The 25,701-nt window shown below is 38.1% G+C and overlaps 1 protein-coding gene across 1 annotated transcript in view; it reads right to left on the reverse strand.

The window, feature by feature from the left end:
* LRRC2 (leucine rich repeat containing 2) overlaps positions 1-24,784 on the reverse strand; it is a 188,351-nt gene extending 163,567 nt beyond the window's left edge. The window contains exon 1 of the mRNA XM_043979266.1: positions 24,656-24,784. The gene's annotated coding sequence lies outside the window, so the exon portion shown is untranslated. The remainder of the gene's footprint in view (positions 1-24,655) is intronic.
* Positions 24,785-25,701: the final 917 nt, after the last annotated feature.

Below are 25,701 nucleotides of genomic sequence, written 5' to 3' on the forward strand. Positions count from 1 at the left end.
TATATAGCCAACATATAACTCTCCTATAGTGATTGACACAGCACTATCATATTGATCTTTCTAAAGCATAATTTTGGTAGTCCTTCCTCTGTTCAAAAGCTTACCATGTCCCCTTAATACCCAACAAATAATCTTTACTCCTTAGTTTATCCTCAAAAACTTCCATAATCTACATTTCCAGCCCAGTTAGGTCATTCCTACTAAAAGTGGGTATACCCCAGGGCTCTGTCCTAGGCCCTCTTCTCTTCCCCCTCTATACTTTTTCTTTTTTTTAAATTTTACTTGGATTCAAGGAGTGATCCTTAACTTATATTCCTTTGGGCAGAACACCCACAGGTATGAGTATAATTCCCTATATAGAGAGAGGAAAGGGAACAGAAGGGAGGAAATCCAAATTATCAATAACCATATTTTAATGTTCCATATCACTAGTAATTAAAGAAATGCAAATCAAAATAACTCACCCCCATCAGATTGGCAAAGTTGAGCAAAAAAAGAGAATAACAAGTACCAGAGGGGTTGTGGGAAAACAGGACCTTAAATGCCTATTTTGTGGAACTGTGAAGTGGTCTAACAATTCTGGAAAGCAACTTGGAACTATGCCCTCAAACTCAGCAAACTTCCCATGTCCTTTGATCCAGGTCTATTAGGATTCAGCCTACACCCCAAAGAGATCAAAACACCCACATGTATAAAAATATTGGTAGTATTCTTTGTGTAATATCAGTTGAAGGATATCTGAACAAATCATGGAATTTGACTCATAACATGTTTTTTTTTTTTTTTTTTTTTTTTTTTGGTTTTTTTTTTTTTTTTTTTTAGTAAGGCAATTGGGGTTAAGTGACTTGCCCAGGGTCACACAGCTAGTAAGTGTTAAGTGTCTGAGGCCGGATTTGAACTCAGGTACTCCTGACTCCAGGGCCGGTGCTCTATCCACTGTGCCATCTAGCTGCCCCTAACTCATAACATGTTAATAAATGATGAAAGGGATGGTTTCAGAGAAACCTAGGAAGACTTATATGAACTGATAGAGTACACTGAGCAGAATCAGGAAAATAGTTTATTCAATAACAGCAGTATTGTGAAGGCAAAGACTTAAAAACCCTAATCAATACAATAACCAACCATAATTCCAAAGGACTCATGATAAAGAATGTTACCCACCTACTAACACAGAAGAGGTTAACACAGAGTGCATATTGAGCCTTATGTTTTAGAGATACCCAATGTGGCCATTTGTTTTACTTGCCTTATGTGTATTTGTTACAAGAGCTTTGTTTTTGTTTTTCAAATGGTCACACAGAGGTGAGAGGGAGAAAAATAAATGCTTATTCATTTGAAAAAAAAAATTTAATGAAAAAAATGAAGGGGATTGCCCATGGAGATCACAGGAATGCCTGCTAGAACTGCCCTGAGGTGAGAAGTCACATTAAAGGTTACTCTTCCCAAGAAATGACTATAAGTAACTCAAGCCTCTAGCAACTCTAGGGTTGTTCATAGGTAAATTTCACTACTTTCTATATTCTCTATGTTCTATAAACTCTGTGGTAAGCCTCACTTGTTTTCTTTGATCTAAAACAAATATTTTAGTTTATTTAAATTTGTGAAGCATATATGTATATGGGGAGTTGATAAAAAATGGGAGGGTCTGGGGCAGCTAGGTGGCACAGTGGATAAAGCACTGGCCCTGGAGTCAGGAGGACCAGAGTTCAAATCTGGCCTTAGACACTTGACACCAGCTGTGTGACCCTGGGCAAGTCACTTAACCCCCATTGCCCTGCAAAAATAAAAAAAATGGGAGGGTCCCCTGGATTGTCAGTGAACCAAAGAAGTGGTAAATCCACAAAGATTAAGTTGGGTCCTTCTTGTCATGTGAGAACCTCTAAAATATGGGCTAAATATTAATGGAGAATCTCATTACTAGAGAGTTGACTATTAGGTAATTAATTCTTTGGACATGGGAATCTATCAAATAAGTGTAATGAGACACTGGCCATTGTGAGCATAGTCCTGAGAGAAGGAAAAAGGAATCCCATAGATGCTTAGTGTTCCTATTTCTAGAAGCACTTGATGGTGGAATGGAGGAGCTTGGCTCTCCAATTCCAGGAATGTGTATACAAGAGACTCCAACCATCCAAATCAGGCCATCTTTCCTGAAGGTGAACAAGGCAAGAAATAATGTAGATTTCCAATGAATCCAAGGTCTGAGGCCCCTCCCCACTTGGGTCCTGACTCAGCTTCCAGTTAATAGGCTTTTCTTCATCAGTCACTAAGTAGACAAGAAACAGTCAAAGACTACCTATGAATGATATAAAGTAGAGAGCTGGATGCCTCCATTCTACATCATTATGAACTTCCAGAACTTAGGTCAATAGTAGACCTCTAGAGCCCCTTTGGTATGCTCCCAGTACTAGGCCCCTACTCTTCCTTCTGGTTACACAGGTTAAAAAAAGTACCATTTTTTTCTGTGTAGATCTTTTTTGCTTCTATGGTAGCATTCACAGCATGAGGATATGGGGCAGAGGGTATCCAAACATGTTGGAATGTTATTCACAATTCAAAGTGAAAGACCAAAGGCATCTACAAGCATTAATTTGCCTGTTGCTCTTAATAAAAGATCCAGATCCACCAAAACGTTGGTATATCTTTGAAATAAATGAACCATATATATATATATATATAATATATATATATATATGGACATTCTTGCTTATAAATGATCTCAGCAGACACAAAGGAGAAACAGCTCAAAGTTTCTCAGAAATCACATGGCAGGAAAGGAAAAGGGGGGAAGCATAACATTGGTTTCATCATTTGTCCAAGATAAAAAAAAAACATAATTTTATTAGATTTTTAGTCATCTCCCTTTGGATTCATAACAATAAGTATAAGCAAATAGCACACCATAAAGATAATTATAACTTATACATGAACAATTGTTGAAGCTATTGAAGACTTATAGAAATTCTACAAACTTAATGGAACCTCAAAACCAAGTCAACATATACACTGATACTTGGTGACATCATAATTGTGAAAGAGGGCACTAGGAAGGTTGGAGAAAAATATTGGAAAATGTCATTCATGGTTAAGAATGAAAGAGAACAAGAGGAATTGTAAGCAAAAGGTTACTCAGAAGGCTTAAACCTCTATATCATGAATACCTTCTTCAAGAAGAAGAGAGCCTGGGGCAGCTAGGTGGCACAACGGATAAAGCACTGGCACTGGATTCAGGAGGACCTGAGTTCACATCCAGGCTCAGACACTTGACACTTACTAGCTGTGTGACCTTGGGCAAGTCACTTAAAAAGTCACACCACCAAAAAAAAGAGTCAAAAATAGGTGAGCACTGAACATAAAAAATAAAATTAGTTATGGATGACTGCTTACTGAACTGGAAGTCATTTCAGAAGGATCAGTCTCTATACTCAAATCATCCACTGGTTAAATCAAAGGTCAAATCAACATCAAATTATAAAAACAATTAAAAATAAGAGGACACCACTTGAAATTACAATAGTTTCAAACCAAACTATTTACATAAAATATTAACTCTGAAAAATGGTAAATGAATAAAAGTTAAGACATTGGCTCTGATTACTATTTTTTCAGAGAATTTATACAATTTAAAGTGGTCTACAAAAAGAGAACACCCAAAGAGCACAGGGAAACACCTCAGACAGCAAATATTTGATCTCCTAATAAAAGTAGAGAGAGATGACAACAAAGGTCAACACGAGTTCAGGATCCAAGATCATCTGAAAAACATTATTGAGAAGGGAGACAGACTAGGAGCACTTCTCCCAAATAGTGAAAAGAGCAGGTGACAAAATTTCTTCAGAGTGCTTGGTATGAGAAACATTAGGATGAAATTAGATGAAGGACAATAAAATGGTGTGAAATGCATTACTAGAGCAATCCAGTTTTATCAATGAGAGTAAAACCACCACACTAGTATCTTATTTGCTATGTAAAGAAATGGTAATGACAAATAAGAGGATAAGCCTAACTCTCATATCTATAAAATATTGTCAAGTTTTCAAGGTACATTCCTTATAACAACCCTCTGAAGTAGGTAGTAGAGAGGACTATCAGCTCTCCATTTTTAAGATTAGGAAATGAGTCTATGAGACATTATGTGCTTCTTACAGCTGGTAAAACAACTTGCTGCACAGTTAGTAAGTACCTGAGAAAATGTTTGAACCCAGGTTTACCTAAGTCCATGTCCAATCTTCTATCTACTGTGTCCTGCTGCCTCTCAAGAAATAAAAAAGAGCAGCAAGTCCTGACCAAATCCGAACAGAAGACTTCTGTGCTGGAGATGACAATTTTAAAGGTGCTCAGAGATCAATTTTCAGTTTATCTCTCTCAAAGAAGATAAAGTTATAAAAATATGGACAAACACACATATTATCAATAAAAGCAACTGAGGAGATATCAACAACACCTGCTTATTTTTTCACCTCTATAAAATCTTCATGAGACTGAACAATTCACATACTATTTTTTTAAGTATGAGAAAAGACAAGTCAGGCTTTTCAAAACCATGTTCTCCAAGAGACTAGATCTTTGCAATCACAAAATTGACTGAAAGGTCTAGAGACAGAAGATCACATGATTGGCAAGATTATGAATTATTTATTTGGTGAAAACTTTTCCAAACCTAAAACTTTTTATAAATGTCCTAAAAATAAAGTAACTAAAGCTGAATCCACAATATGAGGTGACAGAAACATGATATTAGGTAAAAAAAAAATTTTAACTTCATTAATACTTTGTGCTTCTCAGAATTCTCAGTCCACCACCATACTTTGCTCTGGGGGAGTAGTGAGTGCAAATGTGTCTGGCTGTGGGAATCTGATTATTCCCTCACTATTTCAATGACTCAGCCTGAATCTCTCTCACCACCCCATACCACTTATCCCTAATAGGTAACAGAAGGAAAAGGGGAACAATCAAAGGAGGTGAGAAAAGAGAAAATGAAGGAAAGAACTGGAAGCCAAAAGGAAAGGAGCTTCTGACAAAGGAAAAAGGGAAATGAAAAACTAGCTGAGTGCAATCCTCTCCCCACAGTGTTCTCTGGATATGATGCCACACCTCAGGAATCTGTGCAGCAGTAGAAAGGAAGAGAAGCCAAAATGTGATTAGCGAAACCAGAGTTAAGTGACTAGGGATATAAGAAAGGCTGAAAGATCAAATGGTCAAGGTCAAAAGCCCAGGGGGCGGGGGAAGTCCAGGGAAAAATATAGTTCACAGGCAGATAAACAAAAGGATTCATAGACAAAGAAGAATATTCAGCTGCAGAAGATCCTTGGAGGCTTAACATTGATCAAGGCATGGGGGCAGCTAGGTGGCGCAGTGGATAAAGCACCAGCCCTGGATTCAGGAGGACCTGAGTTCAAATCTGGCCTCAGACAATTGACACATACCAGCTGTGTGACCCTGAGCAAGTCACTTAACCCTAATTGCCCCACAAAACACACACACACACACACACACACACACACACATTGATTGAGGCATAAAATAGACACAAACTCACTAAGAGTATTTAGCACAGTCACAGAAGATGTCCTGCACTGTCTAGATACAAGAAATACTCCTTATTAATGATGAAAATTTCTAGATGTTTCAGGTTTTAGCTGGTATTTTACCATTTCTACCAATCCCTATAATCAACTTTATAAGGACTCCCCATAAAATCCACTGCCACTTAGAAAGACTTCCTAGCAATACGATCATAATAGCAAGCATTTCTATAGTGCTTTAAGGTTTGCAAAGCTCTTTACATGTTATCTCATCTGATCCTCACAACAAACCTATGGTATGTGTGCTATTTTTATCCCCATTTACAGAGGAGAAAACTGAGACTGAGTGAGGTTAAGTGATTTCCCTAGGATTCCAACTCATATTTTCCAGACTTAAGTCCAGTGTTCTGTCCAATGTGCTTCCTAGCTGCCTCAGTCAGTCTACACAGAAAAAGCCGGGAGTTGCACAGATTTTTACATGAAGTTGAGTGGGCAACACAGTGAGTTAGTCCATCAAAACATAAGTCACAGACAAGGAAAATAAATGAACAATGATCTGCACCCAGAGTTGAACAGGAAGAGATTAAACATTTAGCAAATTATACTCCCTTCTCCCAATGGTGGCAGAATGGATAAAGTGCTGAATATGGAGTTCAAATCTGACCTCAGATACCAACTAGCTATGTGATCCCAGGCAAGTCACTTAACCCTCTTTGCCTCAGTTTTTTCATCTGTAAAATGAGCTGGAAAGAGAAATGGCAAACCATTCCAGTATCTTTGCCAAGAAAATACCAAATAGGATCACAAAGAGTCAGACATGATTAAACAACAACCCCCTGCCCCCCCCAAAAAAGAAATCCCTTTAACATTATCCTCAAATTTATATTATTTGGTTGTATTGAGCCCCATACTCTCAAAGAATAAAGACTGCAGGTGATGCAAAGGGCAAAGTAAAAACGTTTGATGGAAATATGTAAATAGGAGCTAACAACAACTTGAGAATGAAAAGCGTTATAGAAGATCAAGTACTTGTATGACCAGAAAAAGAGGTGGGCCAACTGTGTGGTGAGAGCAAAGAATAATTGATCTGAATAGTTACAGTCAGAGTATAGGGAAAAGAGATGGACCACTGAAGTTCTTGACTGCTATCTATGAAATATTAAAAGTATTTTTCAAAATCTCATCAGTTCATTGAGTTAGTCCTCCATGGGTAGATTTATAGAATGATGTGGAAAAAAATCATTAAAGTTGAGAAAGCATAAATGGCTTGCAATTTGCAATGGAGGAATGAATACCCATATTTATACAATCAGAAATTTCTCAACGTATCAACAACTTTTTATCTCACCTAATAGTAACTTTCTTGGGAACATACTATGTCTTTTTAATCATCACATTATCTACAATACTTGCAGACAGAAAGTGCTCGATACATGTTTATCACACTACATCCGGGACCTCAAATGTATGCTCAAGTAGATAAGGAATGTACAGTGTATTAGAAATGAAGTCAGATCTGTTACTGAAGTATTTTTTCAGTCTTTATCCAAAAACTGGCTTTGGAACACTCTCAGCAGTGTCAAGCACTAGCATAATACCTCAGATCCCCAGGGAAGGAACATGTAGACATGGCTGGGATATTATGGAAAAGAAAATGCTGGTCACTTTTATTTAAATGCATAAACTTAAAAGACAACAACAAAGATGATCACATAAATGTATACAGAAAAAGAAGCAAAATCTTATCTTCACCAAGGTAGAACTAAATGAATTAAGAACCAGTCAACAAATGAAGAAAATGCTTTTGTTCCATGTTCCTTTCCAGAGCTACCCTCAAATTCTACCACTTTCAGTGGTTTTCTTTCCTTCTTTCTTTTTTTTTCCTTTTTCTTTTTTATATAGTTGTAAATGTGCACAGTATGTATTCTCCTGATTTCATTCTGCATCACCTCACATAGATATTTCCATGTGTGGTACATATTTATCATTTTTATGGAATTCTAATATTCCATTACATTAATATACCATATTTTATTCAAGAGATGGTAGATTTAACGAGATGGTCTGACTTTGTGCCTGTATACTATTTGTATTATTTGACAGTCAATAAATCAACTAGCATCTTTGTTCTAGGCCGGGGAAATTGAAAAGAAGAAAGGAGGACAGGAACAAGCATTTATTAAGTGCCTACTATGTGCCACACACTATGTTAAATATAGGTATCTCATTTGATCTTCACAACAACCTTGAGTGTCAGGTTCTATTATGATCCCCATTTTACAGTTAAGGACACTGAGGCAGACAGAAGTTAAAGTGAATCATCCAGGGTAACATAGCTAGTAAATATATGAGCCCAGATTTGAACTCTGATCTCCCTGACTCTAAGCCCAGTGTTCTATTTATTTTGCCAGTTACTTGCCACTAGGCAGATGTTCTAAGCACTTTATTAGTCACTGAAGATACAAAGACAAAAATTAAACAATTCCTGATCTTTAAAAAAAAAAAGTAAAATTTATCCAGAGGGGGACAGCTAGGTAGCACAGTGGATAAAGCACCAGCCCTGGATTCAGGAGGACCTGAGCTCAAACCCTACCTCAGACACTTGACATTTACTAGATATGTGACCCTGGGCAAGTCACTTAATCCTCATTGCCCCGCAAAAAAAATATATATAGAGAGAGAGAGAGAGAGAGAGGAAATGAGGTATAAATGTATAGGTTTGGCAGAAGATTTGGACTAGAACCTGCCCTGCTGATCATATGTAGAGCTAAGCATGAGCTCTTATCTTTTTCTTTTTCTTTTTTTTTTTACGGGGCAATGGGGTTAAGTGACTTGCCCAGGGTCACACAGCCAGTAAGTGTCAAGTGTCTGAGGCCGGATTTGAACTCAGGAACTCCTGAATCCAGGGCCGGTGCTTTATCCACTGTGCCACCTAGTCGCCCCAGCTCTTATCTTTTTCAATGAGTGAGGTCCTTTGCTAAAAAACACATGGAGGGGCAGCTAGGTGGTGCAGTGAATAAAGCACTGACCCTGGATTCCGGAGGACCTGAGTTCAAATCCAGATTCAGACACTTGACACTTGCTAGCTATGTGACCCTGGGGGTTAAGTGGGCAAGTCACTTAACCTTCATTGCCCGGCAAAAAAATAAAATAAAATAAAGAATACGTATAACCCGAAGCTTCTGCTCTTCGGTGGGGTTGGGTGGGGCTATTAAAACAGATTTGCCACTGAGCAAAAAGAGCTGTTCACTTAGTAAAATGTAAAGGAGAAGACAACTTCTGCTCTCATTCTTATCCCCCTTTTCTGAACATGTGACTTAGGACTACAATAGCTCTCTCCTAGACTAAATAGCAAGTGATGTCTTCTTTCATCCTGGAATTTATGGCAGCTATGAGTACTTGGCAACAAGTACTTGTGCTTGTCTAGGTAAGCAGAAGACCATACTTCAATTCAATTCTCTGGACTTGTGCTTCTTTCAGTGAGTACAGGTGGTCAAACAACAATTTTAAAATGGATAATCCTACTCCCGCTGTAATCTCATGAAGGCTTGAGAGCTCCTGGATCTGAGTAATGATGAGCCCTGAAGCAACTTCTCAGAGAAGAAGATGGTCATCTCCAGGACAGCACACCTGCTCAGTTGATACACAACTAAGGTTAAGTGAAATGCCCATTCAATAGTCCCAAAAAATATTTCATGCTGGGATAGAATAATAGGAATTATACATTACTGAATCATGCTTTATATCCTTATCATTGTGGACTTTTGAGTGTTTTGTGTTTAAACATAGGCCTGGTGGAGATAATAAATAGTTGTCCCATATTTGATCTACTTTGAACATGGAATATCCCTCTAGAACAGACCCAGTTAAACATTTTTGAGGCGATTCCAGAAATGAGACATATTAAGCTTTAGGAGACTTTATCTGAGATGGGTGAAATTAGCATGATTTCCCCCTCCTCTTTGGGGACAGGGTACCCCAGGACTGAACCCCATCCACATGACTCCAGAGCTGGATTCTTTTAGTGGGAGATAGTATCTTCACACATTCATGCCACTGGATCTTACATAAGTATATATATGTATATGTGTATGTATTTGTGTGTGACATATGTGTATATATGTTTATCACACACACATACATACAGATCACAGTTATATTAACTGGGGAACACTAGCAGTTGAGGGGATGAGGAAAAGTTTCATGTAGAAGATAACACAAACTCAGCCTTAAAGGAAACTAGGGATATTAAGAGGTCAGGATGGAGGGTGGGGGATGGCATTTTAGGAATAGAAAGATATGCTGTGAAACTGTATGAAATTAGGAGTTGGAGCTTTATGTGTGAGAAACATCAAGACATCTAGTTTGGCTGGACCATAGCATATACGGACAATAGTATATGATAATGCTGGAAAGCTAGATAATGCCCAGATTGGAAAAGGCTTTACATGCCCAACAGAAGAGTTTATATTTGATCCTTGAATTAATAGGAATGACATGATTGGCCCTTAACTTTAGGAAAATCACTTTGGTGACAATATCGAATGGATTGGAGTAGTTGAGATGAGTTTAGAATGATAAGTTACAAAACTCGTATAATAATTCAGGTAAGAGCCTTGATGGAAGTGTCTGTATGAATAGAGAAAAGGAAACATATGTGAGAGACGTTGTGGATATAGAAAGACAAGATTTGGCAAGTGACTGGAAATGTGGAACGAGTGAGAGAAAAAATCAAGGATTCTGCAAAGGTTGTAAACCTGGGTGATTTAGATGAGATTCAGTTGAATTTCTGAAATTTGGTAATGGTGTTTCTGCAGTCTGGGGTTCCCAAAAAAAGAACTTCTCCAACATGGGTGTGTCTCTGAGTCTCCTCCCCCAGGTCCTTAAAGGATACAAGGTACAAGATAAAGTAGAATGACAGGGTAGATGGATTACTAGACCTGGAGTCAAAAAAAACAAGTTAAAATCTCACCTCTAAAGGCTTATGAGCTATGTGACAGTCTTCTCTGAGTCTCAATTTTTCCAGATGTAAAGCAGGGTAAAAAAAGCAGTAGAACAGACCATATAGGGTTGGTCTGAGGCTTCAACTTTAAAGCATTTTACAGATGTAAAAGTCCTATGTATTTGGGGAGGGGGGATATAATTCCTGACACTAAACTTAGTTGAAGTAGTCATTGAACGCAGTCATTGAATGGAATGATGAGGTATTAAACTAATTGTAAAGATGTGCCTTGCCACCTTCCTTTATGAGGTGCCAACTCCTCTCTGGTTGAGCCAAGAAGGGCACAACTGAGAAAATAAATTGGCCATGTCTCTGGGGTCTTTAAATAGCTAAGCCCTGAGAACCTCCATAGTTTGGAGCAATTGTGGTGGTGTATTAAAAATGAGAGAAAGGTAAAATGTGCTTTTTATAAGCTATACTGAATGGCAAAACCAAATCAAAGATAGTCACAGAGATATCCTAGAGTTTTGGAATGATTCTCAGTGTTTAAAGAAAATGGCAGAGATTCGTATCTATTAGTTTGGGAAAGTAAGAGTTATTTCCACTGTAGTTGTTTCACAGTGCTTTGGTTTTGGGTTTGGAAGGGATTGTTTTTGGGGGGGGGTACTTTTTGTTTGGTTTGTTTTGTTCTGTCTGTAATTGCTCAGACTCACAGGAATTGGAAATCCTGAATCCATGTTCTCTTCAGAATTCTTCACTCTTCCTGAGCATTGCCTGCTAGCTTCCAAACACCATTCTTTTTTGAACAGGTTCAGCAGCTACAAAAATTCATTTAGTTCAACCCATCATTTTGATTTAAATCTTTAAATATAATGGGTGAGGGGGAATTCCTCTCCCCTTACCTACCTTTCATTGGCAATGGAGTCTAGCAGCAATTTGCCCAGAGGTGAACAATATAATCAGTTCTTCTAGAGTTCATTAGCTTGAAAGAGTCTGAGGTACAATTAAAAGAGCAGAGACAAATACTCAAGACAAGTACAATTACAAAGAGATGGCCACCTGAAGGAAGCAGCAGCTTTAAGGAATATAGCCCCTTGTAATCAAAGGCAGACAACAAAGGTGCAGCACAGTTTACAGAGGGTCACTCTATAAGAGCAGTCCCTGGAAGCCCAGCTTAGCTGCCTTCTCAGAAAAGATATTGCACCCAAGGGTTTACTTCACAAGAACTCTGCAGTATTAGGAACTGTGACTTGCCTTTCTAACACATGGATCCTAAACTGTCTCTACCATTATAGTCTAAGTTTGAGTCCACTTGTGCCATGGGTTCAGTATGTATGTGTGGGAGAATGCACCCTAGATTTATGGGTCCAGGAAAAACTTTATACCTACTCTTCTTACTATGTTGTCCTTGGCTAAGAGCTAATTGGAGGAAGCTAGATGGTTCAGTGGATAGAGTGCTGGGCCTGGAGTCAGGAAAACCTGAATTCAAATCCATTCTCAGACACACACTAGCTGTGTGACCCTGGGTAAGTCACTTAACCTTTGTTTGTCTTAATCCATTGGAGAAAGACATGACAAACCATCCCAGAATCTTTGCCAAGAAAACCTCATGGACTGCATTGGCATCCTATGATCTACAGGGTCAAAAAGAGTTGGACATGACTAAACAACAATAACAACATAGAGTTAATTATGTCTACTGACTAAAAGCTCATGAGAAGCACAACTATGGAAGGTCATGAACTATGGTAGGAGTAGTAGCCCAGTGAAAGGTTACCCAGAGAACCTTAGAGTGGTCACCCTCCAGGGACCCAAGGCACAATTGTGAATTCTAATTGCAGTAGCCCAGAGGGAATGGTGCATTTGGATAGCAGTTGTTATTATGCCCTGGATGTCTGGTGCCTTTCAGCATTTCTTGATGCCATCCCTGAATGACAGAGGTAAGTCTTCTGGCAGTGTTTGAACTTCAACGATTCAGCCTTACAGAAACATCTCTGAATGTTTCTGCTATTTTACATGTTCTGAATCTACACCCCATCATCTTGAGTGCACACCTGAAAGCCCAAAAGTGGGGATCGAATGGCTAGGATCATGCTATGACTCCCTCACTCAATATCATTATTCTCAGCATCAATTATCATGCCACAGTAATGACTTTAGATGTTGAAGAGCTATCGATTAGTTCTATGAAATTAGGATGGAACTATACGAACACAGTATATGTCTTAGAATATGATTATTATTATTTTATAGGAGTTTTTGTTATTCATTAAAATAAATACCTGTAGGGGGCAGCTAGGTGGTGCAGTGGATAAAGCACCAGCGCTGGATTCAGGAGGACCTGAATTCAAATCCTGATTCAGACACTTGACACTTACTAGCTGTGTGACCTTGGGCAAGTCACTTAACCTTCATTGCCCAGCCAAAAAATATTAGTAACAATAATAATAATAATAATAATAATAAATACCTGTTAAGTTTTTTCCGTTGTTTGTTCCTTCTTCTAAAAGCCAACTACAAGTCTAAAATTCTGCTTGGTTGAAGATTCTAGGAAGCTGGGTTTTAGATCATTATTGAGATTTACTATACCATGGGCTCTCACCTTCTAAAATATAATTTATTTTCATGCCTCAAGAATCCATCAGTAGGGTTAATAACTCCACCAATTTAAATCACAACCTTTCTTAATACTTCATCTATGGATGTCCCAAAGGAATGGAAACTACCTACAGAGATTGACTCATTAAGGACTAGGGATGGTAGCATCTCATTTGTGTCATATATAGACATAAGACCGAGTGTGTAGGCCAGAAGCTTTGAGAACATTGAGTATGATGGCATAAATTTAAAGGAATTTATTTACTCACCCTAATCTATTTAAGAGTGAGAGCAAGGGGCAGCTAGGTTGCACAGTGGATAGAGCACTGGCCCTGGAGTCAGGAGTACCTGAGTTCAAATCTGGCCTCAGACACTTAACACTTACTAGCTGTGTGACCCTGGGCAAGTCGCTTAACCCCAATTGCCTCACCAAAAAAAAATTAATTAATTAAAAAAGAGTGAGAGCAAGAGAACTTTCAATTGGGTATGGAGGGTGCCTGTGGAATTAAACAGAAAACTTCTTTTTCTTTTCTTTTGCAGGGCAATGAGGGTTAAGTGACTTGTCCAGGGTCACACAGCTAGTAAGCGTCAAGTGTCTTATGCCGGATTTGAACTCAGGTCCTCCTGAACCCAGGGTTGATGCTTTTATCCACTGTACCACCTAGCTGCCCCTAAAACAAAAACCTTCTTAACAGCTATCCATTAGGCACTCTTTTGAAGGGGGTCATCTAGATAAGGCTATGGATCTGATGCACGAAAGAGCCAAAAAGTGTTTTGATGAGTTCCTAAAGTATATTGTGTTGGGACAGTATTACAAAAGAGTGGTACCAATATCACCACCACTCCCACCATCACCAAGAGGAAGCCACAATATGAACTGTGAGCTCCAGTAGATGGAAGTAGTCACTCAAAAGGAAAACAGTAGACTTTGGACAGCAAATCTATGTGTTTTATAAGACTGGTAGAGGGGACTTGGTGAGGAGAGAGGTGTCAAGGACAAGGAAAAGTCTCAGTTCATATCACAGTAGCTATGAGAGGCATAACTGAGAAGCAGTGAGACTTAGCTGGTTGTGAGAAGGTGGAGATGTGAAGGGCATTCCAGTTCTATCAACGCTCTTCCTCCCCTACTATCATGAGTTTTCCAGGAAATGTTTCAATCCTTTACCAACTAGTCAGTCTGTGAGAGATTGTACCCCTTTGTGAAAGGAGAATTGAAAATTAATCTATTACTTTATTTTCCTTTGTTATGTATTTTGCTATTCTAACTTCCTGTTTGATTTATGGTTCCTGCTTTGTTGGTTAATAGGGGGAAAAATGGATTGGGGATAAATCTGCATTTGCATAATTATAATTACCCAAAATGCCCCTACACTGAATCCCGGGTAGCAAAGGGTTCCAGAGTCAATAGCATACTTAATATATCTGTGACTTGATGCTGCCAAAAACTTTATCACCTGGTAGCCAGCTCTAAATTTAGCTAGATTTGACTATAGACAATAGGAATACAATCCATGGCCAGTCCCAAAAGGAAAAAGCATGATATAGTGAAAGTAACACTGGTTTTGAAGTAAGAGGACCTGGGTTCAAATTCTGATCCTACTTTTTGATACCTGTGTAATCTCAGAAAAGACACTTCACTGATCTGGACTTGTTTCCTCTTCTGTGAAATTAGGGGTTTAAAAGAAAGAGTCTCTAAGGTCTTCTCTAGCTCTAAAGCTATGATCCTATATTCCCTTTGTACAATCCTCAAGCTAATCTAGATTCAAGTCAGGATAAGGCCTGGATCTCTCACAAATGCTTCTGTTGATTGCCTATGTGGTCACCAGTTCTTGTCTCTGAAATTAGCATAGTAACTACAATTAAAAAACACATCACCTGTCACATTGAGAATATATCACTAATAGGCCACACCAAATCCATATTGCATATATAAACCCACCATAGAGAACTGAAGTTCACAAGATTTTTGTGAGTCAATTCCATGACATGTAAAAAAGAAAGGAAATGAAGGAGACAGCCAGATGATGCAATGCATAGAGCTCTAGACCTGGAGTCAGGAAAACCTGAGTTTAAATCTGGCCTCAGACACTTAATAGCTGTGTGACCTCAGCCAAGTCATTTCTGCTTGACTTAGTTTTCCCATCTGTAAAATGAAAATAATAATACACCAGGATTTAGTCATAATAAAATGAGATAATATTTGTAAAATTCTTTATAAACTTTAATGTATCATATAAATGCTTGTTATTATTATAAGAAGATTAGAATTTTAAGCATATCAACAGGATATCATGGAATATAAACATTTTAATTTTTTTCCAATTTGCAGTATGGAAATCTGGCCAAAACAAAACTTCAGCTTTTACTATTTAAACAGAAAGAATAATTGATCAATAAATATTGTGTGTGTGTGTTTTCTCCATTTCAAACAATAAATTGACACCTAAAAATAGTAGGGAGATGAAAATCAAATACTAAATTTTCCTCCTCCTGTATATGCTGGCCATAAATGGCTTGCCAATATGGATAGGTAAACTTGCTGGTGTTTACGTTGCTAAATATTTTATCTCCATCACTTCAGCATGAATTGCTTAAAGTACTCATCCCAATTTACGCCTTCAACTCTATTGACTTCTAACTTTTCTTGTTTTGCTTTTACCTCTCATAAGTCCATCCATTTTAAGAACAGCTTAAAGTGTCTAAGTCAAAGGTAGGATTGACTAGAGTTCTCTCTTTTAGGAAATCAGTTGCTTTTTACTGTTATTGGAAAAAACACTGGGTAGTACCAATGCTTTCAGGTATGTCTAGGTTAGGAAAATATTATTTATACCATTAGTATTAGTTTCTTTTATCTTAGGGGAAGGCAAAATGGTGTTGTTGATACAATGTTAGAGTTGAAATCAGAAAATTCTGGGGTAGAGACCCACCTCCGACACAAAAGTTAACAGATTTAGACCTGAACTGTACTTTAGAAGCCATTTAGCTCAACTCCTTCATTTTACAGATAAGGAAAATAAGATGCAGAAAGTTTCAGTGACGTGTCCAAGGTCACACAGGTAGTAAATGGCAGATAAGATTTAAACCCAAGTTTTCTGATTTCAAACCCAGTGCCCTTGGTGCTGCAGCACATTGCCTCTCCAAATTAACTGACTGACTGTGCTCAAGTCATTTAATTTCTTAGAACACAAGACAACACTGAGATTTAAAATCACAAGGGGGTTGTCAATCTGCACTTGTGGAGGAAGTTGCTATGCTTAGAATTCTCTAAACCATTTAAATTTAGGTCAACAAAGATTAAGCAAGCTTTTCACCTCCTGGCAGAGAGGTGACAGACTTACAATGCAGAGAGAGAATACAATGTCTTTTATATGGCCAGTGAGGATTTGCTCTGCAGTACTATACATATTTGTTATGAGAGTTTTCTTCCTTCCTTCATATTTTCCTTCCTCTCTCTTCCTTTCCCCTCTGTCCCTTCCTTCCTTCCTTCCTTCCTCCCTACCTCCTTCCCTTCCTCTCTTCCTCTTTTCCTCCTTTTCTTTCTTCCTCCCTTACTTCCCCTCCCTTCCTTTTTCTCCCTCTTCCTTCCTTTCTTCCTTCTTGTTTTCCCTCCTTTTTTCTTTCCTTCCATCCTTATTTCTTTTCTTTATTTCTAACTTATTTCCTTTCTTCTTTCTTTCCTTCCATGCTTCCTGCATTGTTCATTCATTTCTTCTTCCTTTTTTATCCTTCTATTTTTAATTTTTTCTTTCCTTATTTACTGTCTTTTTCCTTCCTTTCTTCCTTTTTTCTTTCTCTATCCTTTTCTTCCTTCTTTTTTTACTGTTTAAGGAGGGAAAGAGTGAGAGGAAAAGAAAATAAATGCCTATAAAAACGTTTTAAGTGAAACTATAATTCCAGTTCTCCCCCCAAAAAAATTTTTAACAAAAATAAAAACCCTACCTTCAAGGGTAAACGAGACAAATGAGGTAGCATATATGATGTACTTTACAAATGATATTAAACACTATTGGTTATTTTATTAACTGTATTCAGTATAAAATCCTACGGATATATTTCATTTTTCTTAGGTTCCCTTGTTTCTAGGGTTTGTTCTTTGGCATGCCTATTGCTGGATCAGATATATGGCAACCCACCTCAGTGAAGGTATGTTTTGGTAAATGCTAAGAAAAAAAAGGAATTGCATTTATGAAGAATCTTTCTATAAATACCTAAAACACTTTCGCAGCCGTTACTTAATTTTCACAACATCCCTGTCAAGCAATAATCTGTCCAATATGAAGCCCAATTTAGAAAGGCAATCTATCAATAGCCAGTCCACTACTCCATGGCTTCTGCTGGGTTATCAAGGGGATTGCAGTGATTCAATAAGAGGAATGTCAAGTCATCTTCTCTTTCCTAACATAAGAAATCTAATGATATTCTCTCAGTACTAACTGCAACCAATTTAGCACTCCCCTGGGCCCCATTCCCTCCCTCACTTCTTCATTTAGCAATACTTGTAAAACATTCTTAACACTATTATCTTTAGTTTAAGAAGAGCTAAGCTGCAAAAAGTCTCCCAATTCTGTTTTGATGTTAAAAACTGCATAAAAGCTTTTAAATATGCAGCAGGGAGGGAGAGCTAGCAAAGGAAAGCAGAACACATAATCCCAGTGGAAAAAAGTCAGACTGCCTCATACCTTCAACTTGTTTATGCACTCATATACTGTACCTAAAGAAATGAAAAGGGGCCAAAAGTATGTTGGGGCAATGTAGAAAGGCAATCTGACTAAGTGAAAGAAAGATTCCTCCCCAGGGTATGGAATATCTAGATTGGATAGCTACATTACCCAGAATTCACAAGCTATGTATTCAGCCTTCCACTTCACTTTGATTGTGTAGACCAAATCAGCTAGTTCAACACTTTCACTTTATAGATGAAGAAAATGAGGTCCAGACAGGTTAAGTGGACTTAGCAAGTGTTTTTTTCTCAGCCTAGCAATAATACCAAACTAAGAATAACGTGTCTGCCACTGTCATGCAACTTTGAAATGATCCTGGATTTGTTCCTTCTTTTCCATTATCATTGTCATTGTTTGCCATATGATCCTTTCTTATCTTATGCTAAACTAGTTTAAAGGCAAAGGACCTGAGTACAAATATGCCTGCATCACTTATTATCTTTCTTGCCTTGATCATCACTTTCCTCAGCTATTAGATGACAATATTTTACTAGCTGACCCTTAAGTTCTTTTCTTACTATAAGTCATACTTCTGTGGTCCTGTGATCCTGTGTCAGGCCTTCTGGATCAAACCTGACTCATCTCTAGGCCCCAAGTCCTAGGGATGGGACCCAAACATCCTCCCATTGCCCATTAGCAATGACTCAATTCTTCACAGCCACCAGGATCTCTTTACATTTCTTCCCATCATCTGAGATCTATGGTTTGTCCTGCCTAAATTTTTGTGGGGAAAAAACTAGGTTCAGAATGTGATACTCTAGCCCTCACAGCTTAGAATCCAGATTTGAAACTAAGAATGAGGTTGGGTTATTTTTCATAGAAAAATTATAACATATGACAGTTAAGCTACATTTTGTATAAAGCATTATTAAGCTACATTTTAAAAAATATATATATTTTTTATAAATTGACCTGAGAACTTCAGCATTATACAGTAACCATAGTACATTGCTATGGTTAAATGAAGAATACTTCTGACAAAGTCTCCTTCATAATTTCAAAATAGTAGTAAATGCACAAAATAAGGCAAAAGAATAACAAATTGGTGTTGTTCAGTCATCTCAGACTATTTGTGACAGTATTTAGAATTTTCTTGGTAAAGATAATGGAGTGATTTTCTATTTCCTTCTCCAGCTCATTTGACAGATGAGGAAACTGAGTCAAATAGGTTTGAGTAACTTGCCCAGGGTCACACAGCTAGTAAGTATCTAAGGCCAGGTTTGAACTCATGAAGATGAGTCTCTCTGACTCCAGCCCACCACTCTATCCACTGTATCACCTAACTGCCCATAACAACTAGAGGGAATAGTAAAGAAATCCTAGCAAGGAAAACTTTATAGAAAAAAATATAGAAAATTGTCTTATAGAAAGACAAAAGAAATTAGCAGTTCAAACAGAGATCTCAATGCATTGTCAACATATAACTAATAGTTACCACTTAAATAATTCTCTAAGGTTTGAAAGCATTATACATATATTATCACATTTGATCCTTAAAACAACACTGGGAGGTAGGTGTTATTTTACCCATTTTGCAGATGAGGAAACTGAGAGATTAAGTGACTTGTCTAGGGTCACATAGCTAATAAGTGTAGCAAGATTTGAACCCAGATCTTCCTGACTCCAAGTCCAAAACTCTAAACATTGTGCCACCTAGATGTCTATTACATAATGCTATATTACAAAATAAAAGAAAGATAATAGAAATCTCTATATGGAAATAATACTTCTACTACTACAACCAGATCCCTAAAAGCAAAAATGGAACAACCACAAAAACCTCCAGGGGGCTTAGGAGCTCAATAAAAAGAATTAAAGTGTGTGTGTGTGTGTGTGTGTGTGTGTGTGCGTGTGTGTGTATGTATGTATATGTATATACACATATACATATATAAACACACATATATACACATATATTGGGCAAAAATTAAATCTGTCAAAGAAGAATAAAACAACAAATATTAAATTGATAGCTTAGAAGAGATAGTGGAAAATCTTAAATTGGTGGGCTCTGAAAAAAAAGAATAACAGAAAGGCAACAGAAATGCTAAATTTAAAGAATAAATATAAGATAATTCAAAACAAAAGGCAGAAAAATTATAACAAGCAAGGTCTCTACAAACCAAAGCACATAACCTAAAGATAGCACCTGATTAAAAATACAAAAAAATAAGAAAGAATCATTGGCATGTCAGAAAAACATGATGAATATAAAAAGAAATCTGAATAATGCATTTCAACAAATAAATAAAATTCCAAAAGTATTGTTAAGAGAGGGGAATGACTATAAATTGATTTAATCCATATGACACCATCGGGAAGGAACAACAAGTTAAACTCATACAGAAATTTAATCTCCACAGTCCAGAACTTCATTATTAAAGAGATAAACAGTAAGAGAAAGAAATTTACATATCAAAAGATGTTAATTTGAATCCCACAATATGACTTATTGACAAAGAGAAATAAAAGAAAATGCTGGGATGTTGTATACTGAAAAGGAAATTAAATCATCTTGCCTCCCAAAATAGCATATCCTACAAAGCAGATGATACCACTTTATTAGTAAAGCTAGATCTTCAATATAATCAGAGATTTTAATTTCTCCTGAAAATAAATATTTTTTAAAAAAGAAAGAACTAGGCAAAGCCATTGCGATGCAAAATATTAAAAAGGGGGGGGGGACTAACCAAGTAAGCAAGCCCATATAGAAATAAATAAGCAGTTGCTTAATTTGAGATACCAATCCCACAGCTAGGAAACAGTCAGAAGTAGGTAGCTGGAGGAAGAAAATGGAACAAGTGGATGGAGAGGGGTAGTGATTTATTATTTCTTCAGATAAGTTGCAGAAAATGAAAAATGTCATTAAAAAAAGAAGTAAAGGACTCGGGGTGTGGGGAGTGGGGAAACATTTAATCGCACTCTTATTGAGACCTGATAAAGGAAGTATGAAAAAATTTACATCAATAAATGTATAATTCAAGGTTATGAGTCAAGAGGAGAGGAGAGGAGGAGAGGGGATGGGAGAGGGAGGAGAGGGAGAGGGAGAGGGAGAGAGAAGAGCAGAGGAAGAGAAGGGAAAGGAGGGGAGGGGAGAAGAGGGAAGAGTTGGGGAGGGGAAAGGAGGAGTGGGGAGAGGAGAAGAGAAGAGAGAAAAGGAGAAAGGAGAGGGGAGGGAAGGAGGAAGGGGGGAGGGGAGAGGAGGAGAAAAAGGAAGGCTTTCTCCAAAGTTACCAGATCACCAAAGACTACCAATCTTTTAATTATCTAATCTTTTATTTTTTCGGGGCAATGAGGGTTAAGTGACTTGCCCAGGGTCACACAGCTAGTTAGTGTCAAGTGTCTGAAGCCAGAATTGAACTCAGGTCCTCCTGAGTACAGGGCCAGGGCTTTATCCACTGTGCCACCTAGCTGCCCTGACTTTTTTCAATCCTCATCTTTCCTGACCTTGCTCAGAGCTTCAACACTATCAATCACCTTCTTCTCCTTGAACCCCATTTCTCTATAGGATTCTGTCCTTGCTTTCCTACCACTTATCTTAACTGTTCCTTCTTAGTCTCCTTTGCCAGATCATCATCTACATCACACCTGCTAAAGATGAGTGTCCCCCACCCCCACCCCAGGCTCTGTCCTAGGCCGTCTTCTCCCTCTCTTCTATTTTATTTGATGATCTCATGAGTTCCCATCATCTCCATTATCATCTCTATTTTGATGATCCTCAGTTCTATTTATCTAGCCCTAGGCTCCAGACTTTGATCTCCATCTACCTATTAGACATCTCAAACTGGATGTTCAATAAATAACTTAAATCCAACATGTCCAAACATGTCAAAAACTGACTCATTATCTTTCCCCAAAAACCTCCCCTCTTCTGAATTTCCTCATTACTGTCAAGGGCAGCACCATCTTCTCAGTCATCCAGACTCCCAAACTAGTTGTCATCTTTGACTCCTCACTGTTCCTGACTCCTCATACTCAATCTGTTGCCAAGTCCTGTCATTTATTTTTACCTTTATAATATTTCTCACAGATACCTCCCCTCCAACACTGCCACTACCCTAGTGCAGGTTTTCAGTATTGGTCAGGTCTATACTATAAAATAATTTTCTGGTTGGTCTCCCTGACCCAAGTCTCTCCCTAATCTAGTCCACCCTCCTCTCAACTAACAAATTAGTTTTCCTAAATTGCAGATATGACTATGTCACCAGCCCCATTCAATAAACTCCAGTGGCTTCCGGGATCAAATATAAATTCAATTCCAAAATCAAATATAAAATCCTGTCTTTGGCATTCAGTTATCTTCACGACATGGACCTTTCCTATGTTTTCTGTCTTCTTACACTTTCTTTTGTCCCTTCCCCTTCCAATATACCCTGAGATCCAGTGACAGTGGCTTCCTTTTTATTATTCAAACCAGACACTGTACCTCCAGACTCTGGGCATTTTCACTGGCTCTCTCCCATGCCCAGAATGCTCTTTCCTCATCTCCATTTCCTGACTTCCCTGGATTCCTTCAAGTGCCAGATAAAATCTCATATTCTATGAGAAGACTTTCCTGATCCTCCCTAATGCTACATCACCTTCCCTTCATTGATTATCTCCAATTTATCATCTATAGGTCTTGTTTGTATAATGTTGTTTCCATGCTTCATCCCCCATTAGACTGCAAGCTCCTTCAGAGCAGGGTCTTTTGCCTATCCTTCTATGCCCAGATCTTAGCACAGTACCTGTCACATAGTAGGTGCTTAACAAACATGACTGACTGATTGAGGGCAATGGAGGGGAGAGGAGTAGATGGAAGGGAAAGTAAAGAGGTGGAGAAGAAAAGGGAATGAGTGATGAAGTGGAAGGAAGAGAAGGTAAGGCAAGGACAGGGAGAAGGGAGAGAGCAAAGTGAAGAGAGAAGTGAACAGGAGGGAGAGAGAAGAGGGAAAGGAAAAGAGAGGACTAGACAGAAAAAGAGAGGAGGAAGGGGAGCAGGAAGAGGAAGAAACAGAGAAGGAAAAGGAAAAAGGAGAAGAGAGTAGGGGAGGAAAAAAGAAAGGAGGGGAAGAGAAGAGGAAAAGAAGAGAGAAAGAATGCAGTCTCAAGTTCTGAACAAATAATTTGCAAGCATTTTTTTTTAATGACAAAGCCCATCAAAAAGTTGAAGATGGGGGCAGCTAGGTGGCGCAGTGGATAAAGCACCCGCCCTGGATTCAGGAGTACCTGAGTTCAAATCCGGCCTCAGACACTTGACACTTACTAGCTGTGTGACCATGGGCAAGTCACTTAACACCCATTGCCCCACAAAAAACAAAACAAAACAAAAAAAAGTTGAAGATTGTTTCACTATAGTTTAGAAAGGAAACATTAGTCAGTAATGATAATGGCCAGCATTTGCAAAGCCTTTTAAAATACAAAGAGCCCTTTACATAGATTATCTCTTTTTAGTCTCACAACCACCCAGTGATGAGTGCTACAGCCATTTTATCATAATTTTTAGAATAGGAAAATAAGATCTAGAGGGATCGAATAATCTAGCAGTGTACATACAGCTAGCAAGTGACAGAAAATGCATTTGAATCCAGTTTTTCCTGGCTCTGTCTTGCACCACACTATGCTGCTTTATTTAAAATTCATATTGCTTTCCTCCTCTATCCCTTCCATAATTATAGATTACCTCAATATTTGCAGTAGCTCAAAAGAAATCTGAGATGCACAGATTTAGAGACCTCTCCACTCCAAATATTGATATAGACTACTTGTGTCCAACTTGAGGTAGAGCCTTTTGAGCTCATATTGGTCTGATCAGCAACAGACACACTGTACCTTGACCCCCAATGTAATGAAATCATGATTTTGGTACTCTTTAAGCACAACGGTCACCTCAATAAGGTGAAAAAGATACAATCTGCTCTTTCCATATTACCAGCAATATGTTCTGTGCATCTAAGTCATTTTCATGAATAACTATTAATTTAGAAACTAGAAAATCAGATCTAATGCCAGAAATAAGTGGTTAGACTAAAAAGAAACTTGGAGGAAATCAGTTTGGGATTTTTTTCTCCCACCACACAACAGATGCAGCGATTCAAAGGACCAGTATGAGGGATCAAGTAAATGCATTTAGATGTTAAGTTACAATGTGTCTTTTGTTGAACAGAAGAGGGTGTCACACAGCAGTATTATTAATTCACAAAGCTATATTTTATGTAGGACTGCCAATTCACTTTAGGGGATATAATTCTCACCCAAGCTAGTGGATCTAAAATACTCTCTGGGATGAAAGGGCTCAACTGACAATCATCAGTCATTTTCAGGGCATCATATGGGACACAAACTGGGTTGATTTATCTCCAAATGGGCAGAGCTTTAGTCTCAGATTTTTTTAAATCACTCTCGCTTCCCAAAGCATAAAGTTTCTACATTATCTATTCAATTAGGCAGAAAGATTCACCTAATTTCTTACAAGATGCACCAGCAGGTCAGATGCAGTCTCCAGAATCCTGTATTTATTCTATCATTCTTTCCAGCTCAGTTATAAGCTCATGACCAATATAAAGGTAACTGTGAAACTCTTCTCTTATTTTTCCTTTGCACCAAGAAAAAGCCTAAAAATCAGACTTGGTTCTAGGGTTGCTACAAAAAAGAAAAAAAAAAACTAGGAAAGTACAAATAACTCAGGTGATAGGAGGCTCCCTTCAGAGATAAATACAATAGCTTCTGAGCAGTCACCGCCCCTGCTCATGAGATACCATCAGGCCACTATGATGCCTCTTGATTCCCTTACATTTTCGTAGGAGTGACTATGAATTGTCTGCTTCTCATTCCTCCCTGTAATGGTCACTTGAAATCTCAACAAGATATCAAAAACTGCCACTTACCGGTACCTAAAGAACACCTCTGTCCAGCACTGCAGGTTGCACACCACCAGCAGCTTAATTAGAGCCACTGAGGTTGTTTACAATTGCAGGAGCAAGCCCTGGCCCCTTGTGAGCTCCAAAGGCTTGAACTTGGCAGCATGACTTGCCCTACGGCTTCGCTAATAGGCTATATTTGTAAGCTGATAACATGATCTGTGGTCTTAGAGAAGGGACATGTGCATGAAAAAAATATCCACCCTGTATGACTCAACTCAGCGTGAGACACAAGACTTTTATAGGAGAGTGTTATCACAGAGGAAATAATAAAGCCAACAGTCTGGGGACATGAAACCTGAGGGTCTGTAGATTTCTCATACAGATGTGCAACCTTTTTTTCTGGAAAGAGAATGCATTTAAATTCTGAAGTCTGTTAAATACATGGAAGAAACAGGAAGGGGATAAGGGGGAGAGAAGAAATTTGCTCGTAGTCCATGCTCTTAGCTATTTTCTAATAGCAGAAAACCAAGTAAATAAAATATGGAAATAAAAAACCAAGTGACCAAGAGATAAAAGGGGCATTTCCTTCAAAGCTCTAGAAAATAGATGTTGATGGTCTATTTATTGCAACATTATTGCTACTTCATGCATTTTATATGAGCTCAGGCTCCCTATGGATATGTTTAATCTTAGGCAAGAGTACTTTGCTGCTATTTTCCATTGTAGCATATGAACTGTATTAAACTAGTGTACTTATCTCTTAAGTCACCTGGTTGGTAACAAAATAGAAATCTCTAAAAAAGAAAAAAAACAGAATGGGGGAAAAAAACCTTATGCTGTATACGGATGTAATTTTTCATATATATATCCATATTGGACAGCCAGGATTTACAAAGTAATACAACAAACCTACAAAAGGAGTGCCCAGTCTCTAGTGGACAAAACAACAAAAGAGAACACATAAATACTTTAGGATTGGAGATTTCAAGCTGGAAGGGACGTCAGAGTCCAACCCCCTTTTTCCAGATGAAGAAATTGAAGCCCAGAGAGATTAAATTACTTTTCAAAGG

Source organism: Dromiciops gliroides, chromosome 1 (genome assembly GCF_019393635.1).
Source record: "Dromiciops gliroides isolate mDroGli1 chromosome 1, mDroGli1.pri, whole genome shotgun sequence".
Classification (NCBI taxonomy): domain Eukaryota; kingdom Metazoa; phylum Chordata; class Mammalia; order Microbiotheria; family Microbiotheriidae; genus Dromiciops; species Dromiciops gliroides.